The 20,282-nt window shown below is 37.8% G+C and overlaps 1 protein-coding gene across 28 annotated transcripts in view; it reads left to right on the forward strand.

The window, feature by feature from the left end:
• KMT2C (lysine methyltransferase 2C) overlaps positions 1-20,282 on the forward strand; it is a 298,083-nt gene that overhangs the window by 16,886 nt on the left and 260,915 nt on the right. The window lies entirely within an intron of this gene.

A 20,282-nucleotide genomic window follows, 5' to 3' on the forward strand; every position in this document is an offset into this window, starting at 1 on the left:
GTATGGATACCCCATTTGTGGTGTTACAGGGACCAGAAGGAGAACCCAAAGTGATTTACCATACTGTTTTTTTTTTCTCTTCCAGTTTTACTGAGATATCGTTGACTTACAACACTGTATAATTTTAAGCTGTACAGCATAGTGATTTGACTTATGTACGTCTTGAAATGATTGCTACAGTAAGTTTAGTGAACATTCATCATATTGTATAGATAAAAAAGAAAAAAGAAAAAACATTTTTTCCTTGTGATAAGAACACTTAGGATTTTCTCTCATATATACCTTGGTTTTTTAAAAATAAATTTATTTATTTATTTGTTGGCTGCATTGGATCTTCGTTGCTGTGCGTGGGCTTTCTCTAATTGCGGTGAGTGGGGGCTACTCTTTGTTGCGGTGTGTGGGCTTCTCATTGCGGTGGCTTCTCTTTGTTGCGGAGCACAGGCTCTAGGCACATGGGCTGCAGTAGTTGTGGCACGCAGGCTCAGTAGTTGTGGCTCGCGGGCTCTAGAGCGCAGGCTCAGTAGTTGTGGCGCACGAGCTTAGTTGCTCTGTGGCATGTGGGATCTTCGCAGACCAGGGCTGAAAGTGTTCCCTGCATTGGCAGGTGGATTCTTAACCACTGCGCCACCAGGGAAGTCCCTGCTGTTTGGTTTTTACATTAAGGTCCATGATACATTTTGAGTTAATTTTTGTGTATGGTGTGAGGTATGGTCCAAGTTAATTATTTTGCATATGGATGTACAGTTGTTCCAAGGCAGTTTGTTGAAAAGACTGTCCTTCCCTTACTGAGTTGTTATTGCACCTTGGCTGAAAATCACTTGATCATAAATGTGTGGGTTTATTTCTGGATTCTCTAATGTTCCACTAATCTGTATTCCATTCGTTATGCCAGTAGTATGCTATCTTCGTTACTATAGATTTATTGTAAGTTTTAAAATCAGGTAGTATAATTCCCCCAATTTTCTTCTTCTTTTCCAAAATGATTTTGCCCATTATAGGCCCTATGCATTTCCATATAAATATTAGGATCATCTTGCCATTTTCGACAAAAAAGTCTATTGGGATTTTGATAAGGATTATGATGAACCTGTAGCATGAATCTCTTCATTTTGGTGTTTTTTAATTTCAGCAATGTTTTATAACTTTCAGTGTACAGATATTGTACTTTTTTTGGTTAAATTTATTCCTAAGTATTTAATTCTTTTTGATGCTGTTATAAATGGAATTTTTTGAATTTTATTTATAAATTATTTCTACTGTATATAGAAATACTTTTTTTTTTTTTTTTTTTTGGTGGTATGCGAGCCTCTCACTGCTGTGGCCTCCCCGTTGCGGAGCACAGGCTCCGGACGCACAGGCCCAGCGGCCACGGCCCACGGGCCCAGCCACTCAGCGGCACGCGGGATCCTCCTGGACCGGGGCACGAACCCGTGTCCCCTGAATCGGCAGGCGGACTCTCAACCACTGCACCACCAGGGAAGCCCAGAAGTACATTTTTAAAAAGACAATAAGGCTGACTTTATTTAGGGGGGACTCTACTGTGGAGTTTTGCAGTCGGGGAGAGAGATTGGGCTCAATTCCTGAAGTATAATTTATATATATGTCATATTCTGTTATCTTGCTAAATTCACTTATTAGTTTTAGTATTTTTTGGTAGGTTCTTCAGGATTTTCTACATCCTAACAGAAATCTTTTAACTGATGAGATACACCTAACTTAAGAATCCGAAACCAAATTTTATCCTGGGACAAAATGTCTTTCAGGTTCCTCTTTCAAATCTTTCTTGACGGGAGTGATCTACCTGTGTAACTGGCAGCCTAGCAGAGATGTGTCTTTTGACAAAAAAATCAATTTTCTGTCTGACTCAGGTGAGGGTTAAACAGAAAAGACCCACTAGTTAAGAGAAATGTGTACACAAGTAAATAGGTATATTTCATTTTGAGAAGTTTTACAATTTTTGAACAGAACAGCAATGTGCCTTTTGGCAAATAACTTCTTGGTGCTTTAGTTGCTTCATCTGATAAGTGGGATAATAATACCTACTTCATTGAGTTGTAAGAATTAAATAATGTGTGTAAAGCACTTAGCGTGGTGTCTGACATAATAATCACTTTATATGTTTGTCAATTTTATTAGTATTAAATAGGCAGGAATTAAGCAGGAGGATTAAGAAAGGAAAACTGCCTAACTGATCTGCGTTCATCCTGGTGTGGGTGCAGTTAAATCTTGGGTGCCTCTTAATCTTTTTTTTGGGTTACAGATCCCTTTGGATATATCCTCACTTTCCACAGAAGAATGCATATATGAATATAGGTATACACATTTTATGTAATTTAAGGGGGAGAGTTCAGTGACCCCCTGAAGCTTATATAAAACCTTTGTAGGGGTTCATCACCCCCAGAATGAGAACCTTTCCTCAGAAAATAAAGTGCTCTGAAGGATCCTGTCTTGGATGCAGAAGGGGATGGAGGTCTTTTCCTCAAAACTGAGTTCCCGAAGGGAATAGTTTAGGAAGTAAACACAGCATTAGTGCTTTTTTCTTGTAGGAGGTCACTTGACATGACATTCAAGGGAAGGCCCTTTTATGAGTATTATCAGATTTCAGTGGACTGTGGGTGATGTGCACCTCAGAGTGCATATCATGACTGTACCCAGGAAAGCATGTTGAAACGCATGTGAGTGGGCGTGAGGCTGCTACAGGGATAACCTTCAACTGCCCTAACTTATTCTTAAGTAAATTTTCACAGACTTCAGTACTTCAGGTATAATTAATAAGAAAGTACTTGTGACAGACCTTATGCTGCAATAGTGAGACGGAGAATTGCTGTCAGGTTTCGGATTTTTGCAGGTTAGCCAGGACACAGCTGAGGGAGGTGATAGATCAGACCGCGAGCTTCTTGAACACGGTGCCTGTGGTTTTTCAATGTTGTGTCCTCAGTAAACAGAGAGTGCAAAGTTTTGCATAGTCTTACGTTTGTGTTTTTTTTGTTGTTGTTTTTAAATAAATTTATTTAATTTATTTATTTTTGGCTGTGTTGGGTCTTCGTTGCTGCCTGCAGGCTTTCTCTAGTTGCGGCGAGCGGGGGCGCCTCTTCCTTGCGGTGCGCGGGCTTCTCATTGCGGTGGCCTCTCTCGTTGTGGAGCACAGGCTCTAGGCGCGCGGGCTTCAGTAGTTGCGGCACGCGGGCTCAGTAGTTGTGGCTCGCGGGCTCTAGAGCGCAGGCTCAATAGTTGTGGCGCACGGGCTTAGTTGTTCCACGGCGTGTGGGATCTTCCGGACCAGGGCTCGAACCTGTATCCCCTGCATTGGCAGGCGGGTTCTTAACCGCTGCGCCACCAGGGAAGCCCCGTTGTTGTTGTTTTTTAAAAAGTGAAGAAGGCTGGCAATACACCAAGGTGTAGATCTCTTTTCCCTCAGTAACTAACTTATATAAGGAATTATTCTCTCTGGCTTCATTTCTCCTCTTTTATTTTTTCTTTATCTTTACCACACAACCCACTTATTAGCCTCTTTAGTGGCTCTTTACTCCTCCAGTTAACCCTTCTTTTTTTGAACCCTTTATTTTTTGGTCCATTCTTCTGTGGCAGGGAGAAACTGTCCCACTAGAAGTAGCTGGGCTGTGGAATAGTGTTGGGTGACAAGTGTCCTGAGATTCTTGACACTGTGCTAGGTACAGTGCTGCCATTGGAAAATGATACTGGATAAAGAACTTAATGATCATTTCAAGTTTTAAAAAATTGTTTTTAGGCCGTCTTTATTGCCAAAATTTCACATCGGATGTATATTTATGAGATCTCATTATACTTCTCAATACTAGTATTTTTGAGTCCTAATATAGTTCATGGTAACTTTTACCTGCCTGTGTTATTAAGAAGCTACTGTCAAATGTAGGCATTTTCTTTGGAGTAAAGGTCATTGGGATAATAGTGATAGGTTGGAGTTAATTTGAGCTTTGGTTAAAACAGAATTTGTTTAGTTTAAAATTAGCATGAGTGGGGTTATATTATGATATACATAATTCCTTTCTAAAATTTTTGAAATATAACTAGATTATCTTTTTACTTACTAAAATGTCAAAACATTGTTGTCTTTTTTAGTTTGAGTCTGAATTTCTTCTGATGTCACCATGTAACCTGTGGATTTCTAATTGTAGAAATCTGTTATTTCAGTCACTTAAATTTTATTTATAATTGTTATTACATTAAATATGGAATATGGAGAAAAAGAAATAAAAGTTCACCCCTTTTCATATCACTCTAACATAGACACTTAATTTTGATCTATTTTCTTTCCAAGTTTTTTCATATACATATTTTGTTTTTATTTTATTAATGATTGTATATATATAGAATTTTATAGCCTACTCTTCTCCTTAACATGTAAAAGAAAATTTCCATGTTGTTGGTCTTCATAACTTTTTTGAAAGGTGCTTTATTTTCCATTGAGTAGACTGACATAAACGTCCCGTAATCACCCCTATTCTTCCACTTCTCTTAATATTATAATTACTGGTGCTTATTATGCCATATAAAATGATCTGGCAGCATTTTTGTAGATAAAGTCCTTTTCATATTTTGGATTATTTTTATAGGACAGATTTCCGTAAGCAGGATTGCTAATTTAAAAGAAAGAAACATTTTGATTCTTGATACATATTTAGAGGTGAGTGGGCTCTAATGTCCAATTGCTGGGTCTGAGGTTCTGGCTCTATCACTTTCTAGTTGTTGGACTTTGTATAAGCTATTCAATCTCTCTGTGTTTGTTTACTCATCTATAAAATGGGGACGATGATAAAAGCCCTGTCATAGGATTTTTGAGAGAGTTAAAGAGGGTTCATGTTCAGAAAGCCTTTCAAACAGTGCGTGTTAACTCAGAAAGTTCCTACTAAAATGTGAACTCTTATTTTTATTATAACTTTAAAATGCTCCCCAAAAGGGATGTATCGAATTATAATGCCAACAGCAATGTGTGTTAGGACCAGTTTCACCGAACTTTGTCATGCATGGTGTATTAAAAACTTTATAAAAGGACTTCCCTGGTGGTGCAGTGGTTAAGAATCCGCCTGCCAATGCGGGGGACACAGGTTTGAGCCCTGGTCTGGGAAGATCCCACGTGCCGCGGAGCAACTAAGCCCGTGTGCCACAACAACTGAGCCTGCGCTCTAGAGCCCGCGTGCCTAGAGCCCGTGCTCCGCAACAAGAGAAGCCGCTGCAATGAGAAGCCCGCGCACTGCAATGAAGAGTAGCCCCTGCTCGCCGCAATTAGAGAGAGCCCGCGCACAGCAACGCAGACCCAACACAGCCAAAAATAAATAAAAAAACAAAACAAAACAAAAAAAAGCCTTTATACAGACCTTTTTACTTCCTAGTTTAATAATTGAGAAATAGTACTTAAGTTTTAAATTTTTGCTTACTTGATTAGTAGGACTATTGAACATTCCTGAATTTTATCACTTGTATTTCTTGTATATGCTCAATCATGTTTTGTCCATAGTTTATTGGAGGGGGGGTTTTCTTAATGTTTTTCCTATTATTAATTCTTTATATAATATGTTTTAAGAAATTTACTCTAAGTATTTTGCTTCCTTTGGCTATGTAGAAAATTATCTTCTGTGTAGTTAGGTTCCTTTTTTATTTTAATGCATTATGGTTTTATTCAAGTCTTTGTAGAAGGAGAGAATTAAGAAAAAATTTTGTTGGTTAGGATAACAACACCTTAGGGTTTTTGACTTTTTGGAAAGTCAAAACATTTGATTTATTGTCCTTTTTTGTTCCGTCTATTTCTCTGTCTCATTAGTAGGGCACAGTACTGGGAGGAGAAACTTCTTCAAGTTTTTGTGTTTTTTTTTGTAAATTTATTTATTTTTGCCTGTGTTAGGTCCTCGTAGCTGTGTGCAGGCTTTCTCCAGTTGCGGTGAGCGGGGGCTACTCTTTGTTGAGGTGTGCGGGCTTCTCATTGCGGTGGTTTCTCTGTTGCAGAGCACTGGCTCTAGGCATGCGGGCTGCAGTAGTTGTGGCATGCGGGCTCAGTAGTTGTGGCTCGCGGGCTTAGTTGCTCTGCGACACGTGGGATCTTTCTGGACCAGGGATTGAACGCGTGTCCCCTGCATTGGCAGGCAGATTCTTAACCACTGTGCCACCAAGGAAGTCCTTTTTCAAGTTTTAATCATGGAATTGTTCCTATATATTTTTTTAATAACCTAGGATTAGTGGTGAATTTCTTTTATAAATGAAAATACTGAGAAGTTACCTTCACAGTCTTAATGAAAAATGGTTAAACATATTACATAAATGCAGCGGTGGTTCTATTTCTTTATTTACTGCCACACATATCCTATTTTTCTGTAAGTCTTATTACTTTTCCTCTATTAATATGTGTACTGGCAAGCTGCTAAAGAACAGCCACATGCTTCCTCAAGGTACTTGACTGCACTGTGCCTATAGCTTCTTTTGTAGGTGATATTTAGGATTTTAGGGGAAGTAGTGGGGGAAGTGAGGGGAGCCATAAAGTGGATAAGGGGAATTGATAAGTTAATTAAAGCCAGTAGTACTTGATTAATCTACTGCTGCCCCCAGGATTCTGTGCAACATCTTAAAGAGTTTTTGCTTCGATGGAAGGGCACAAAAGGAAGTGAAGGAATTCTATTAATTGATCATAGGAATGATTTCTCCAAATACAGTATTTTTATTAAATCTTATTGAGTAGTTTTCACCATTGACCAATCTTTGTGCGTCATACACATTTTCTAAAAGACTTTTGTAAATTTAATTTAATTAGGATAAAAATCTTGAGATTGAAACTTGTATAGAATTTTATTCATATTTGAAACTACATTACAGTGGAAATAAAAATAGAAACTTTTGCATGTGTTTTCTAAAACCATTTAAAATAATTCCAAAGTTCATTATAGATAATTCTTTGGAATGATATTATTTAACTTTGTGATAATGAAAGAGTAGACTTCTATTTTTTAGTTGTTTTCTTCTGACCACAGACACCCTGGCTTGTCTGTATGTGTACAAGTGTCAATCATGCAATCAGCATTTTTGTAGAAGGGTTGCTTTCTTGGTTGTATCTTAAATCTTAACTCCTTTAATTTTGTTATTCTGAATTTTAGTGGGATTACTATAACATTGTAGGTTTGGAGAATATTTCATGGAAGATGATGATTTATAATCAATGTTCTGAGTTGGTAAGATTTTACGGGGTACCAGATCTGGGAAAAAAAAAAAAAGAAATTTCTTGACTTGGCCTTTATCGAAGCAAAGTTAAGAATCTGATTCCCATTTCCTGCTCTTCTCCCCCATATTGACAGTCTTTAAAACATTTGTTTATTTAAAAATATGAATTCTTTAGTAACCAAGACCACAGTTAAATCATAATTTAAGCTAGTTTATTAAAACAACAGAAGTAGACTGAAGTTACATAATGTTTCTTTTTATTTTTTCAGCGCCAGGAGTAGAAAGCACTTGGCCAGCTTCATAGAAGATTAGAAAGTTTGAGGAGGAAAAGTAGACTTGTTTGTTTATTGAGCAGGAGGGTAATTGTCCATAATTACAGATGCTTGTTTTGAGGCTTGGAAAAGGTGGTTTTAAAAAAAACTTATATTTAAAAAAAACCATGAAAAACACCTATAAATAAAAGGAGTAAGAAAAATTTGTCAAAATATGGTTGCAGTATCTTAAGTGGACTTATTGCATGAAAATTCCTTGGTTAAACGGGGTGGGGGTGTGGGGGGCGGGGAAGTGGCTCTGGTTTTGGAGAGTGAGACCCGAGTAGGACATTTTTTGGTAGACATTGAAGACCATTTTAGGGGGTTAATATTTCAGTTTTGACCTCCTCACTCCAGATAGAATAGAAAGAATTTGGAGATTTACCCATAGGGTTAACCTAAGGTTTTAACGTTGTGACACAAAATGTGTTGTTTCCCTTTGTTTCATACTCTCAGCTCCCAACAAAATTTCATTAAATAATATAAAATAATAAAATGGACTTGTTGGTTTATTTGAAATTAAATGGTAGGGGTGAAGTTCCTGTAAAAGGTTAGCAAAGAGTTAACCTTAGGGGCTTTCTCTGTTGAGGCTTTCTCTGTTGGCTGTCTCCAGCAAGGTTCCCGATCTGAGCTTTGGAGAAATCCATCCCACCTTTTTGAGGCGCCTGCTACGCACGGATCTACTTTCTCTAGTCGTGCTTTTTTCCTCCACCTACCTTCCCCCTCCTCTTTCTTGTAGGCTCCCCGAGTGTGTGTCTTGGGTGTGTGTTTGGTGGTGGGTGTGTGTGGCGGGAGAGTCTCAGAGCCGTAGGAGAAGTTGCAAGAAAGAACCTTAATACTCAGCTGTTTTGTTGTGTGTGGATGGGTGCTGCAGTGGGATCGGGGTGGCGCGTCTCGGTTGGGAGCCGGGGAGCCTGCCCTATTGAATCGCGCTGCCGGAGGATGGATGGTGAAGCTGAAAGTGTTCTTATCAAGTGGCGTTGGATCTGGGAGGGTAATATGGCTGATCCCAGCGGTGATAGCAGTTTTTATAAGGTGATTTAAGTACTAAAATGTAAAATGACAGTAAAAAGAGTTAGAAGCCCAAATGCCCTAAGGGTAAAAAGTTTTGTTTTTTTGCAGAGGAGGATATTTTTGCATCTGGTTCTGGAGAATGACTTGGCTTGGATTGTTACTGTTAAAAATAAACAAAGACAAAACTAACAGAAGTATTGCATTTCTCTATTATGTGTTTAATTGTATTAAAGCATTAAATATGATAGCACTAGATATTGAGATATGTATTTTTATCGTGGAATCAAATCTGGGTTTGTAAAATAAGGAAAGAACAAATCATACAGGTTTTATATTCTGAATTTGGAATTTGACTGATAGGAGAGTGATAGGAATAAAGTAGTATCTTTAACTCCCCTCTTTGGTTCCCAAGATTTTTCACCTAGTTTCTAAAGTAGTTTTATTAGCTATTCTAGAATAATTCAGCATTTTAATTCCAATTCTGTGTAAATTGTGTGTGTACATAAGAGTAGATATACTTTTGTAAAGTATTTAAATCGTAGTAAGAATTTGACACATTTTGAAATATTTATATAATTTGAAAACTCTGAAAAAACATTTGGACTCAAGTATTCCGTGGCAGGTTTGAGGATTTTCAACATATTTCTTCATGTGTGTTTAACCTCCAGTTACAATTAGAAAAGAAAAAAAAAAAAGTAAAATCTTTGGTCCCTTCAGCAGCATTTTAACATATTTCTTCTGGTAATCTGCTAGAATTTAATTAGATCAGAAGAAGGGAAAAAAACCCAACTATTTTGTAGCTCATGTGTTTTAGAGAACTTGTTTCAAGCTGAGAGAAAAACAGTTTGATGAATTTAAATACATGTTCCCTTTTTGTTAAGTAAAAATATGATAGTATAGGTTTAATTTCATTATGTTACAATTGAACTCATATTTAGACTTTTACTTATTCTGAGATATTTAATACTTAAAATACTTATGTGTAATATTTAATATATTTAACCTCAGCTGGCATTAGCTATATATCTTTTTTTCTTGTAAAATCTTGTAGTATATGTTAAGTATGATAAACTCTCTCTTCTGGAATAATTTTTATTATATATTGAAGCTGCAGCGGTGCCTGATTTCTAAGTAGAATTTTCTGTTTCTTTTTTTAAACCTAGGGCATAAAATCCTGCCTGGCTACTTTTCTAAAAGTAAAGTTAAATGATAGTGAAATATATGTTTCATTTTCTGTAAGGCCAATTGAATTGGAAACAATGTATTTTAACAAGTGTTTAAATTTTAACTATTTCATAGTGTATATTTTAGAATAAACAGTTGCTGTTTCCAGTGTAAAATGTTATATTTATTATAAACTTATGATTGTTCTAGTTGTATAGTTTCTTTATGCACATGTTTTTAAAAATATTTATTTACATATATATATTTTGAAATTTTTGGCTGCGTTGGGTCTTCGTTGCTGTGTGCGGGCTTTCTCTAGTTGCTGTGAGCGGGGGCTACTCTTCATTGCAGTGCGGTGGCTTCTCTTGTTGCAGAGCACGGGCTCTAGGCAGCACGAGCTTCAGTAGTTGCAGCACGTGGGCTCAGTAGTTGTGGCTCGCAGGCTCCAGAGCGCAGGCTCAGTAGTTGTGGCACATGGGCTTAGTTGCTCTGTGGTATGTCGGATCTTCCCAGACCAGGGCTTGAACCTGTGTCCCCTGCATTGGCAGGTGGAGTTTTAACCATTGCTCCACCAGGGAAGTACTGCGCGCACACACACACACACACACACACACACACACACACACATATTTAACATCTTTATTGGAGTATAATTGCTTTACAATGGTGTGTTAGTTTCTGCTTTATAACAAAGTGAATCAATTATACATATACATATGTTCCCATATCTCTTCTCTCTTGCATCTCCCTCCCTCCCACCCCGTGGGATCTTCCCGGACCGGGGCACGAACCCGTGTCCCCTGCATTGGCAGGCGGATTCTCAACCACTGCGCCACCAGGGAAGCCCCACATATGTTTTTAACATCTAGACCTATATGCAAAATGTAAAATAAATACAAGACTAATGTCATATAGCCAAGTCCTTTCTAAACTACCTAATGCCTTATTAAGGAACACTGAACCATTTTTTATTTGCTTCATTTTAATGATAACAAAAATGTAATTTCTCTGAAGTGTCAAATTATGCAATAGCTTCCTATATTTTGATTTGAGAGGAGTTTAGTAAATTATTTTTAAATGTTTCTTAGCTTTTATATTTCATGGATAACGGAAAAGTGTCTGTGACTTACCTGAAATATGATGTGTGATGCACTCACCTTGTTCCATCACAGCCATTTGGCTCTTAGTGGTGAAGTAGAACGTGAACTGTTCTTCCTACAAACAAGTGCATTCATTTATGCTGTTTTAACTGGGACTGATGACACTCTGTGATGTTAAAGAAAAATGTGGTCATCATGTGGAAGCTTCCCCACAGTGTAACTTGTATTTTGAAGAAGTTGATCCCAGTTGGTTTTTAGATGTTTTATTTTTAAAAAAGCTGTTTCTTGAGTAGAATATTGTTAAACAAATGGTAAACACCATTAACTGTAATGCTGTAGCATTCCCCTTCAGCTGCCTTCTCCTTACAAAAAAGAAGCCACCACCTCTAAGAAACAGTAAAAAGAGAAAAACAGAACAAAACAAAAAACCCCAGAAAACAAAAGCTTTTTTTTTTTTTTTTTGGCGGTACGTGGGCCTCTCACTGTTGTGGCCTCTCCCTTTGCAGAGCAGCGGCTCCGGATGCGCAGGCTCAGCGGCCATGGCTCACGGGCCCAGCAGCTCCGCGACATGTGGGATCTTCCCGGACCGGGGCACGAACCCGTGTCCCCTGCATTGGCAGGCGGACTCTCAGCCACTATGCCACCAGGAAGCCCAAAAGCCTTTTTTAATGTGGGAAAACTAATGGCTTATTTAACATTTTCCTATAGCCATTTTTGAGATCTCACTTAAATCTTCCATCATGGGTTAGAATTGGCTGTGTTTCTCTTAGAATTTGGTCTTATCTCTATATTTGGCTCTGTGGTTTTGCATAATGTTTTGAATAGTAATAAATAAAAACTTGGTCCTTTTTTCATCTTGTGTTATGTATAGACTTCATGAAATACTTTTCCCTTTTCAGGTCTGGCAGATTAAAAATAAATAATGAAATAAACTTTATATTATCTAAAAGTAAAAAGGACAGAGGAAAAGGTGGAATGAAAACTGAAGTAAATTTAAGTCTGTTGAATTTGAAATGCTGTTGTGTATACTACTAACACCAATAAAACCTAAAGCAATATAGAAAAAAAGGTGTTAAAGATACATTTCCATATTTGTGGTAAAATAATTATTAAAATTGAGAAACTATGGATAAATGTGGATGTTTTGGCTTGGTTGAGGTAATGTAAATTAAATCTGTAGTTACATTTTACTTTGATATGGAGTGATGGTCCAGTAATTTTGATGATAGTAATATATACATCCTGTAACTTGAATTATTAGATTGTCTGTACATACCTCTAAAGATGGTGGTAAAGCTTCAAAAATTATTTAACCTGGCACTCAGGAATATTAGGAAAAAGAAGTTTTATCTGTTACATTATAGGGAAAAATGTAGGCAGGATGTGTTATGAATTGTGTTTTCATGAAGAGATCAGTATTCTTTGGTGTTTTTTTTCTTAAGTCCATTGAAAAATTTAGAAGTCAGATATCTAGTTGCTTATAATAAAGGTCAGCAACCCTTTCTCACTCCTTAGTGCCACTCTCCAAAGGAAACTTTCAATAAATTATTTGTGTGGTTTTTGTGACTAAATAATAAGATTATTTTATGATTTATCAATTTTACATTGATTTCTGCTCTGATAGATGAGGATTTGGTTCATTTTTTCTACTTACCCAATAGGTGTATCACTTTTAATATTATCCCTGTTCTCTTTGCAAGTTATGTAATATAATAGAGTTTTCCTTCATGTTAATATAGATTGTCTATCTTGATTTCCCAGGAGGAAAATTGAAGCTATTACTGCTTCTACTTTTCTTTTCACCTTTCCTTTCCCCTTTATGCCCCTATGTCTGTCATTTCTACTTTGGCATTGTCAAGGTTGAGAATGACTTGGTTTTAATAGTGGGAAATTGATGAATAGTTTCTACATTATTGTGGTGGTATAAATATTGTTCGCAGCAGAGGAAAGGAGAGTACAGTTACATTTCCTGTATTGGTTCTTGGTTTTTGAGTCTGTAATTGCCTTTTTTCTTGTCTTATTTGTCATTGTTCTTTCTTCCATGTTATCAGCTTTCCATGCTATTTGTTTTTATTGCTGTTATTTTATGTATGTGAGTACTTTTCCCTGAGGAAAGGCTTCTCCTAGTCTTTTTCGTTATTATGGACTAGATATTATCTAGACCTGTTACATGTTGTTCTTAGTGCTGGACTCTGCATCACTGCATTTGCACTTTGGCTCTGCTCTTATTGGATCTTTAGTCTTTGAGTTACTTCCTTGTTTTAATACAGTATATCCCTCACAGAAATTTCTAGAAAGAATATGTGGAAGATACAGTTTTGAATCCTGGCATATCTGAAAAAGTCTTCATTAACCCTTATAGTTGACTGGTGTTATTTTTATTCAAGCCAAACTAAGTTGAAAATTATTTTCCGTCAAAGCTTTGAATGCATTGCTCCAATGTCTTTTAGTATCCATTGTTGTTGTTGAGAAGTCTGATACAGTGTGTTTCTTGTTCCATTGTGGGTGATGTATTTTATCTTCCTCTGTGGAAGCTCCTTAGAGCTTTCTTTCTGTCCTTTTTAAATAGAAATTTCTCACAGATGTTTAGAGGTGGTTCTTTTCCATTAATATTAAACTAAAGACTCATGTTTTTTAGTTCTTGGGAAATTCTCCTATTATTGCTTTAATTCTCTTCATAACTCTTTTTAGTTGGTTATTGGGCTTTATGTATTCATGCCCACTCCCCCACCCCCATTTTTTTGTCCTTTTGTTTTTCTGGGCATTTCCTCTATTTTATTCTAAGACTCTGTAATTTTACTTTAGCAGTCATATTTTAAATTTTCAAGAATTCCACCCCCCCCCACGCCCAGCATCCTTTTTCCATTTTATGGATTCATAATCTTCTTGAATCTCTTTGAAAATGTTAATAGAGTTTTTTTTAAAGTCATCACCCTTCCTCTTATCTGTTTGCTCTAGGGTAATTGTTTATCTTGGTCTCATTTATGTTGTAGGGTTTTTAGTCAGACATCTGCTGATCCTTGTCACTCATTTTATAAGACCTAGTAGAAGGGCTCATGGTGAGTTCTTGGTGGGAATTAATGATTAGCTTGAAGTTGATAACCCTTTGTATTCTGACATTTAGGGGTCCATTGTTTTACCCCAGAGTGCCAACCCTCCCCCCCCAGCTCTTTTCACCAGTTCCCTTCCCCAGACAATGATTTCTTTTCTTTTTTTTAAGAAAAGATCTCTCCATTTATTTTACTTTTAAATGATAATTCTTTTCCTTAAAAAAATTTTTAATACTATTTCAGTGATATTTTATTGAAAGGAGATAATGTGTGTATGTTTGATCTGCTGTTTGAACCAAGAGATTCTCCTTCAGCTTTTAAGCTGGACTAGACCAAAGCTAATAGTCACATGTGTATTTTATCCAGTGTTTCAGAATGTGTTAGGTTGTAGAAATATAATGGGAGCTTTAGGTTGTGTATGTGTTCTGGGTGTTTAGAAAAGAGAGTACTCACTTTGTGTGTTGGGCCTTTTACAGTAGGTGGAGGAATAGGAAAACTGTCACAAAAAAGTTATGATATATGATACCTGCTGGTGAAAATATTCAGATAGCTCAGAAGAGTATAATTAATTAAATAGTGTAAGGCCTTTTTCCACTCTCTTCTGCCCTGTATTTCAGAGAGAATTACTGTGAACTCTATCTTGTATCCTTCTTGACTCTTGCTATGCATATATGTTTTCTATTTTTACATAATGTGCTTACATTCATTTTCACACAGATGGGATCATTTTATATGTATTTTTAAAAATTTATTTATTTGGCTGTGCCAGGTCTTAGTTGCAGCATGTGGGATCTTCGTTGCCGCCTGTGGGATCTTCGTTGCCGCCTGTGGGATCTTCGTTGCGGCATGTGGGATCTTTAATTGTGGGCTGTGGGATCTAGTTCCCTGGATTGAAGCTGGGCCCCCTGCATTGGGAGCACAGAGTCTTAGCCACTGCAGCACCAGGGAAGTCCCCTCATTTTATATGTGTTGCTTTGTGATTTTCTTTTGTCACTTAGTTTATCTTGAACATTTTTCTGTTTTAGCATATATACATCAATATCCTTTTCAAAAACTGCCTGATATTCATCCAGCTGATGCAAATTGAGGGCTTCGCTTATGCCAAGGAGTGTTCAGGAGTGTTCTAGATTCTGGGGATTCAGTGGTGCACAACGGAGATCAAGCCCTTTCTTTCACTGGACAAATACTTCAATAGTGAGAGGAACAAAATAAATGTATTCCTTATCATTAATTTCAGACAGTGAGAGGTACCATAAAGAAAATAAAACTGTGGTAACGGTATTGAGAGTGTCTGTTAATGGTTCTGAGAGACAGTAATGCATGTAGTGAGGTTGTCAGGAAGGTCTTGTTGAAGTGATGATATTGAAATAGACCTGGGTGAAGTGGAGGCAGTTATGAGAAAATTCAGAAGAACACGGTTCATTGTGAAGCCCCCAAAACAAGAATGAGTGTGTGATGCTCAAGGGACCCTCCTACCTCTCAAAATAAAAGGCTGGTGTTACTGGACATTCAGGAGAGCTTACGAGATCGGCGTCTGAGAGGCAGGCAGGAGCCTGATCGCGGGGTGCCCTGCATACTAAGGGCAAGATCATGGTAAGGAGCAGGAATTTTATTCTCAGTGCAGTGGAAGCCATTGGAGGGTTTTAAACCAACAAAGCTATTGAAGTAATCTTGGCAGGTATGGCTTAGAGTAGGCTTGTGACAGAGGAGAAGGGTGATTAGGTTTTATATGTGTTTTGAAAGCTACTGTGATAAGGTCTGCTAAAGGATTTGATGAGGGGAGTGTGAGAAACAGAAGTAAAGCTGTTGTCTAGATTTTTGGCTTCGGCAGCTTGGGTGGATAGTAGTGTCACTTAGATTATTAGAGAGCCTAGTGGAAAAATGGGTTCGTAAACTAGATTGGAGTACCCTAATTTATTTAACCATTCCATTATTGATGGTCATTTAGTTGATTTCCAATTTTAATGTTATCTTTGTAGTGAACATCCTTGTGCTTGTATAGATTTACTTGTTGGCATATTTTAGAAGGTAAATTCCTAGATGTAGAGTTGTTTTATTAAAGAGTACTTGTGTTTCAGGTTTTGATAGCTACTGGCCGATTGCCCTCCACAAATGGAGTATTGACTTAGACTCCCACACAGAGTATGTGTCTGTCGTCCCCCGCCCCGCATCCTTGCCAGCAACATATGCTGGGTGGGGCTGGGGTGGGGGGACAGGGCATATAGTTCTGAAAATGGAAATTGTAGTTCTAATAGAATTTTTCTTTACTAAGTCACCTAAGTACTCTGTTCCCAGAATGAAAATCAGCCCTCATCCTTTTCTTTTTTGTATCTCCGAAGTCATAACATGTCTCTGGCCATAGTTTCTTCCAGCTACCAGTCATATAGTTGTTGGTCAGTCCTTCTAACTTCGGTGACATTTATGAAGCCTTTCATCATAATTATGATAAAAATGATGAACATAAAGACTATTCATTGTTTAATGTATCCTATCCTAAATGTGTGACTTGTACTGTATTAATCTGTTTAATACATTGCCAACAATCTAAAAGTAAATACTGGGGCTTCCCTGGTGGCGCAGTGGTTGAGAGTCCGCCTGCCGATGCAGGGGACACAGGTTCGTGCCCCGGTCTGGGAAGATCCCACATGCTGCGGAGCGGCTGGGCCCGTGAGCCATGGCCGCTGAGCCTGCGTGTCTGGAGCCTGTGCTCCGCAACGGGAGGGGCCACAACAGTGAGAGGTCCGTGTACCGCAAAAAAAAAACAAACAAAAAAAAGTAAATACTGTTATATCTCCAGTGTTTTCATTGGAGAAAACTGAGACAAAGGACTTCTACCAATCTTTGACTGTCTTTTCATTTTTTATCTTCTTTTTCTGTCAGAGTGTTTCTTTCTGATAAGTTTGGCACTGATTATGGGTCAAAACACAAACACAAAATAAGTGGCAGAAGGAGAGGCGCAGGTGGAGTCAATGTGTTGCAGAACACATTCAGTTTGGGAGAAAGCTCTGCTTGTTGGGTTCTGGTGGTCAAACTGCCTAGCTTCAAATTCTAGCCTTATAATTAAGTAGCTCCTTGATTTGGCGCTGATCATTGGTCTTTCTCGTAGCTCAGTTTCATCAACTTTCAAATGGAATAACAGGAATTCCCTGGTGGTGCAGTGGTTAAGAATCCACCTAACAATGCAGGGGACACGGGTTCAAGCCCTGGTCTGGGAAGGTCCCACATGCTGTGGAGCAACTAAGCCTGTGTGCCACAGCTACTGAGCCTGTGCTCTAGAGCCCAAGAACTGCAACTACTGAAGCCTGTGTGCCACAACCACTGAAGCCCATGTGCCTAGAGCCCATGCTCTGCAACAAGAGAAGCCACTGCAATGAGAAGCCCATGCACCGCAGTGAAGAGTAGCCCCCGCTTGCTGCAACTAGAGAAAGCCTGTGCGCAGCAATGAGGACCCAACGCAGCAAATAAATAAGTGAATAAATAAATATATAAAAACCTGGAATAACAATAGTACACCTTTTGTAGGGTTGTAGTGGGCAATAAATAATGCATGTAAAAGTAGATAGCACATGGCCAGGGCAGAATAAATACTTCATCAGAGTTAACTCTTATATTTACATTACTGGTCAGGAGTGAACAGTCTGTCTAACATTCAGAGCTTGGGGAAAAAATACAGGCAGTGGAATATCACACTCTCATGAATTGTATGTTCATGTGTAAAATTAAAGAAATAGTAAATAACCACTAGTGTTTTTAGTGAGTGAATTGGGATATACATGACATGTATTAAGCTTTTATGTTTCTTCTGGGGTGACATATTATTCCATGGTTATTTTAATTTGCATGTCTTATGATTGAGTTAAATTGAGTGTATTTGCCACTAGCATTTCTTTTTTTTTGCAAATTGCCTACCTGTGCCCTGTACCAGGTACCTTTTGACTTCAAATAACAAAAACCTTAATTTAAAATGGCTGAAATGAGTCAGATTTCACTTCATATGACCAGAGTCCAGGTGTATTTCAATATCCTGATGAAATTACCAAGGACCCAGATGCTGTCCCCTTTCCTGCTTTTTAAAATCTTCAGCTTGGGAGGAATCAGGCTCCCTGACTTCAGACTATACTACAAAGCTACAGTAATCAAGACAGTATGGTACTGGCACAAAAACAGAAATATAGATCAGTGCAGCAGGATAGAAAGCCCAGAGATAAACCCATGCACACATGGTCACCTTATCTTTGACAAAGGAGGCAAGGATATACAATGGAGAAAAGACAGCCTCTTCAATAAGTGGTGCTGGGAAAACTGGACAGCTACATGTAAGAGAATGAAGTTAGAACGCTCCCTAACACCATACACAAAAATAAACTCAAAATGGATTAAAGACCTAAATATAAGGCCAGACACTGTACAACTCTTAGAGGAAAACATAGGCAGAACACTCTGTGACATAAATCACAGCAAGATCCTTTTTGACCCATCTCCTAGAGAAATGGAAATAAAACCACAAATAAACAAATGGGACCTGATGAAACTTAAAAGCTTTTGCACAGCAAAGGAAACCATAAACAAGATGAAAAGATAATCCTCAGAGTGGGAGAAAATATTTGCAAATGAAGCAACTGACAAAGGATTAATCTCCAAAATACACAAGCAGCTCAATATTAAAAAAACAAACAACCCAATCCAAAAATGGGCAGAAGATCTAAGTAGACATTTCTACCAAGAAGATATACAGATTGCCAACAAACACATGAAAGGATTCTCAACATCACTAATCATTAGAGAAATGCAAATCAAAACTACAATGATACAGATGGCCAACAAACACATGAAAGGATGCTCAACATCACTAATTATTAGAGAAATGCAAATCAAAACTACAATGAGGTATCACCCCATACCAGTCAGAATGGCCATCATCAAAAAATGTATAAACAAATGCTGGAGAGGGTGTGGAGAAAAGGGAACCCTCTTGCACTGTTGCTGGGAATGTAAATTGATACGGACACTCTGGAGCACAGTATGGAGGTTCCTTAAAAAACTGAAAATAGAATTACCATACGACCCAGCAATCCCACTACTGGGCATATACCCTGAGAAAACCATAATTCAAAAAGAGTTATGTACCACAATGTCACTGCAACACTATTTACAACAGCCAGGACATGGAAGCAACCTAAGAGTCCATCGACAGATGAATGGATAAAGAAGATGTGGCACATATATACAATGGAATATTACTCAGCCATACAAAGAAATGAAATTGAGTTATTTGTAGTGAGGTGGATGGACCTAGAGTCTTTCATACAGAGTGAAGTAAGTCAGAAATAGAAAAACAAATACCGTATGCTAACACCTATATATGGAATCTTAAAAAAAAAGGTTCTGAAGAACCTAGGGGCAGGACAGGAATAAAGACGCAGACGTAGAGAATGGACTTGAGGACACGGGGAGGGGGAAGGGTAAGCCGGGGTGAAGTGAGAGAGTGGCATGGACATATATACACTACCAAATGTAAAATAGCTAGCTAGTGGGAAGCAGCCGCATAGCACAGGGAGATCAGCTTGGTGCTTTGTGACCACCTAGAGGGGTGGGGTAGGGAGATGCAAGAGGGAGGAGATATGGGGATATATGTATACGTATAGCTGATACACGTTGTTATAAAGCAGAAACTAATACACATTGTAAAGCAATTATACCTCAATAAAGTTAAAAAAAAATCTTCAGCCTGTTGTTGAATTCACTTCAATAATTCACTTAAATAATTATTGAGCACCTATAATTTACCAGGCAGTAGTCTGTAGCTATGGGAAATAACAGCAGTGAGCAAAACAGGCCATGTTTACTGCCCTCCGAAAGCTTACAGTTTGGTGGGGGTAGGGGAGGAGGCGAACAAGGAGGTAGAATGTTCAGTAAGAAGATATTGTTTTTTTTTTTTTTTTAATGTGGAAATAAGAAACATTTATTTTAGACATCAGACAAGAACAGAGCTAAGTAATCCAATTTTACTGCAGCAGTATAAAAATCATGCCTTCACCACAGTGTAAGATTTAAATGCATCTGCATAAGGGTACACATTATGTAAAATGTAGTAAGATTGCTGCTGCCCTGCCAAGTACTTCCATTCCCTACCCAGGTCCTACTGCAATACTGGTGGTCCCAATAGCTTCATGGAAGCAAATCATTAAAAAATAATAATAATAAAGCAATTTAAAAGACAAATGAAAATGCTTCAGTGACCATATATCCAACTCAAACTTTATCTACTTAAATGATCTTCCCACTAATAAATCTTTATTTCACTCAAACTTGAACAATAAACCTTCCATACTGAAGTATCTTCCTTGCGTAATTAATTCAAAGGAAAAAACCAAAATGATTAGTAAAGAAAAATGTAGGGATTAACACACCCTTTTAATTTGTTTTAAATATTTTTTTTTTTTTTTTTTTTTTTTTTTTTT

This window comes from Physeter macrocephalus, chromosome 5 (genome assembly GCF_002837175.3).
Source record: "Physeter macrocephalus isolate SW-GA chromosome 5, ASM283717v5, whole genome shotgun sequence".
Classification (NCBI taxonomy): domain Eukaryota; kingdom Metazoa; phylum Chordata; class Mammalia; order Artiodactyla; family Physeteridae; genus Physeter; species Physeter macrocephalus.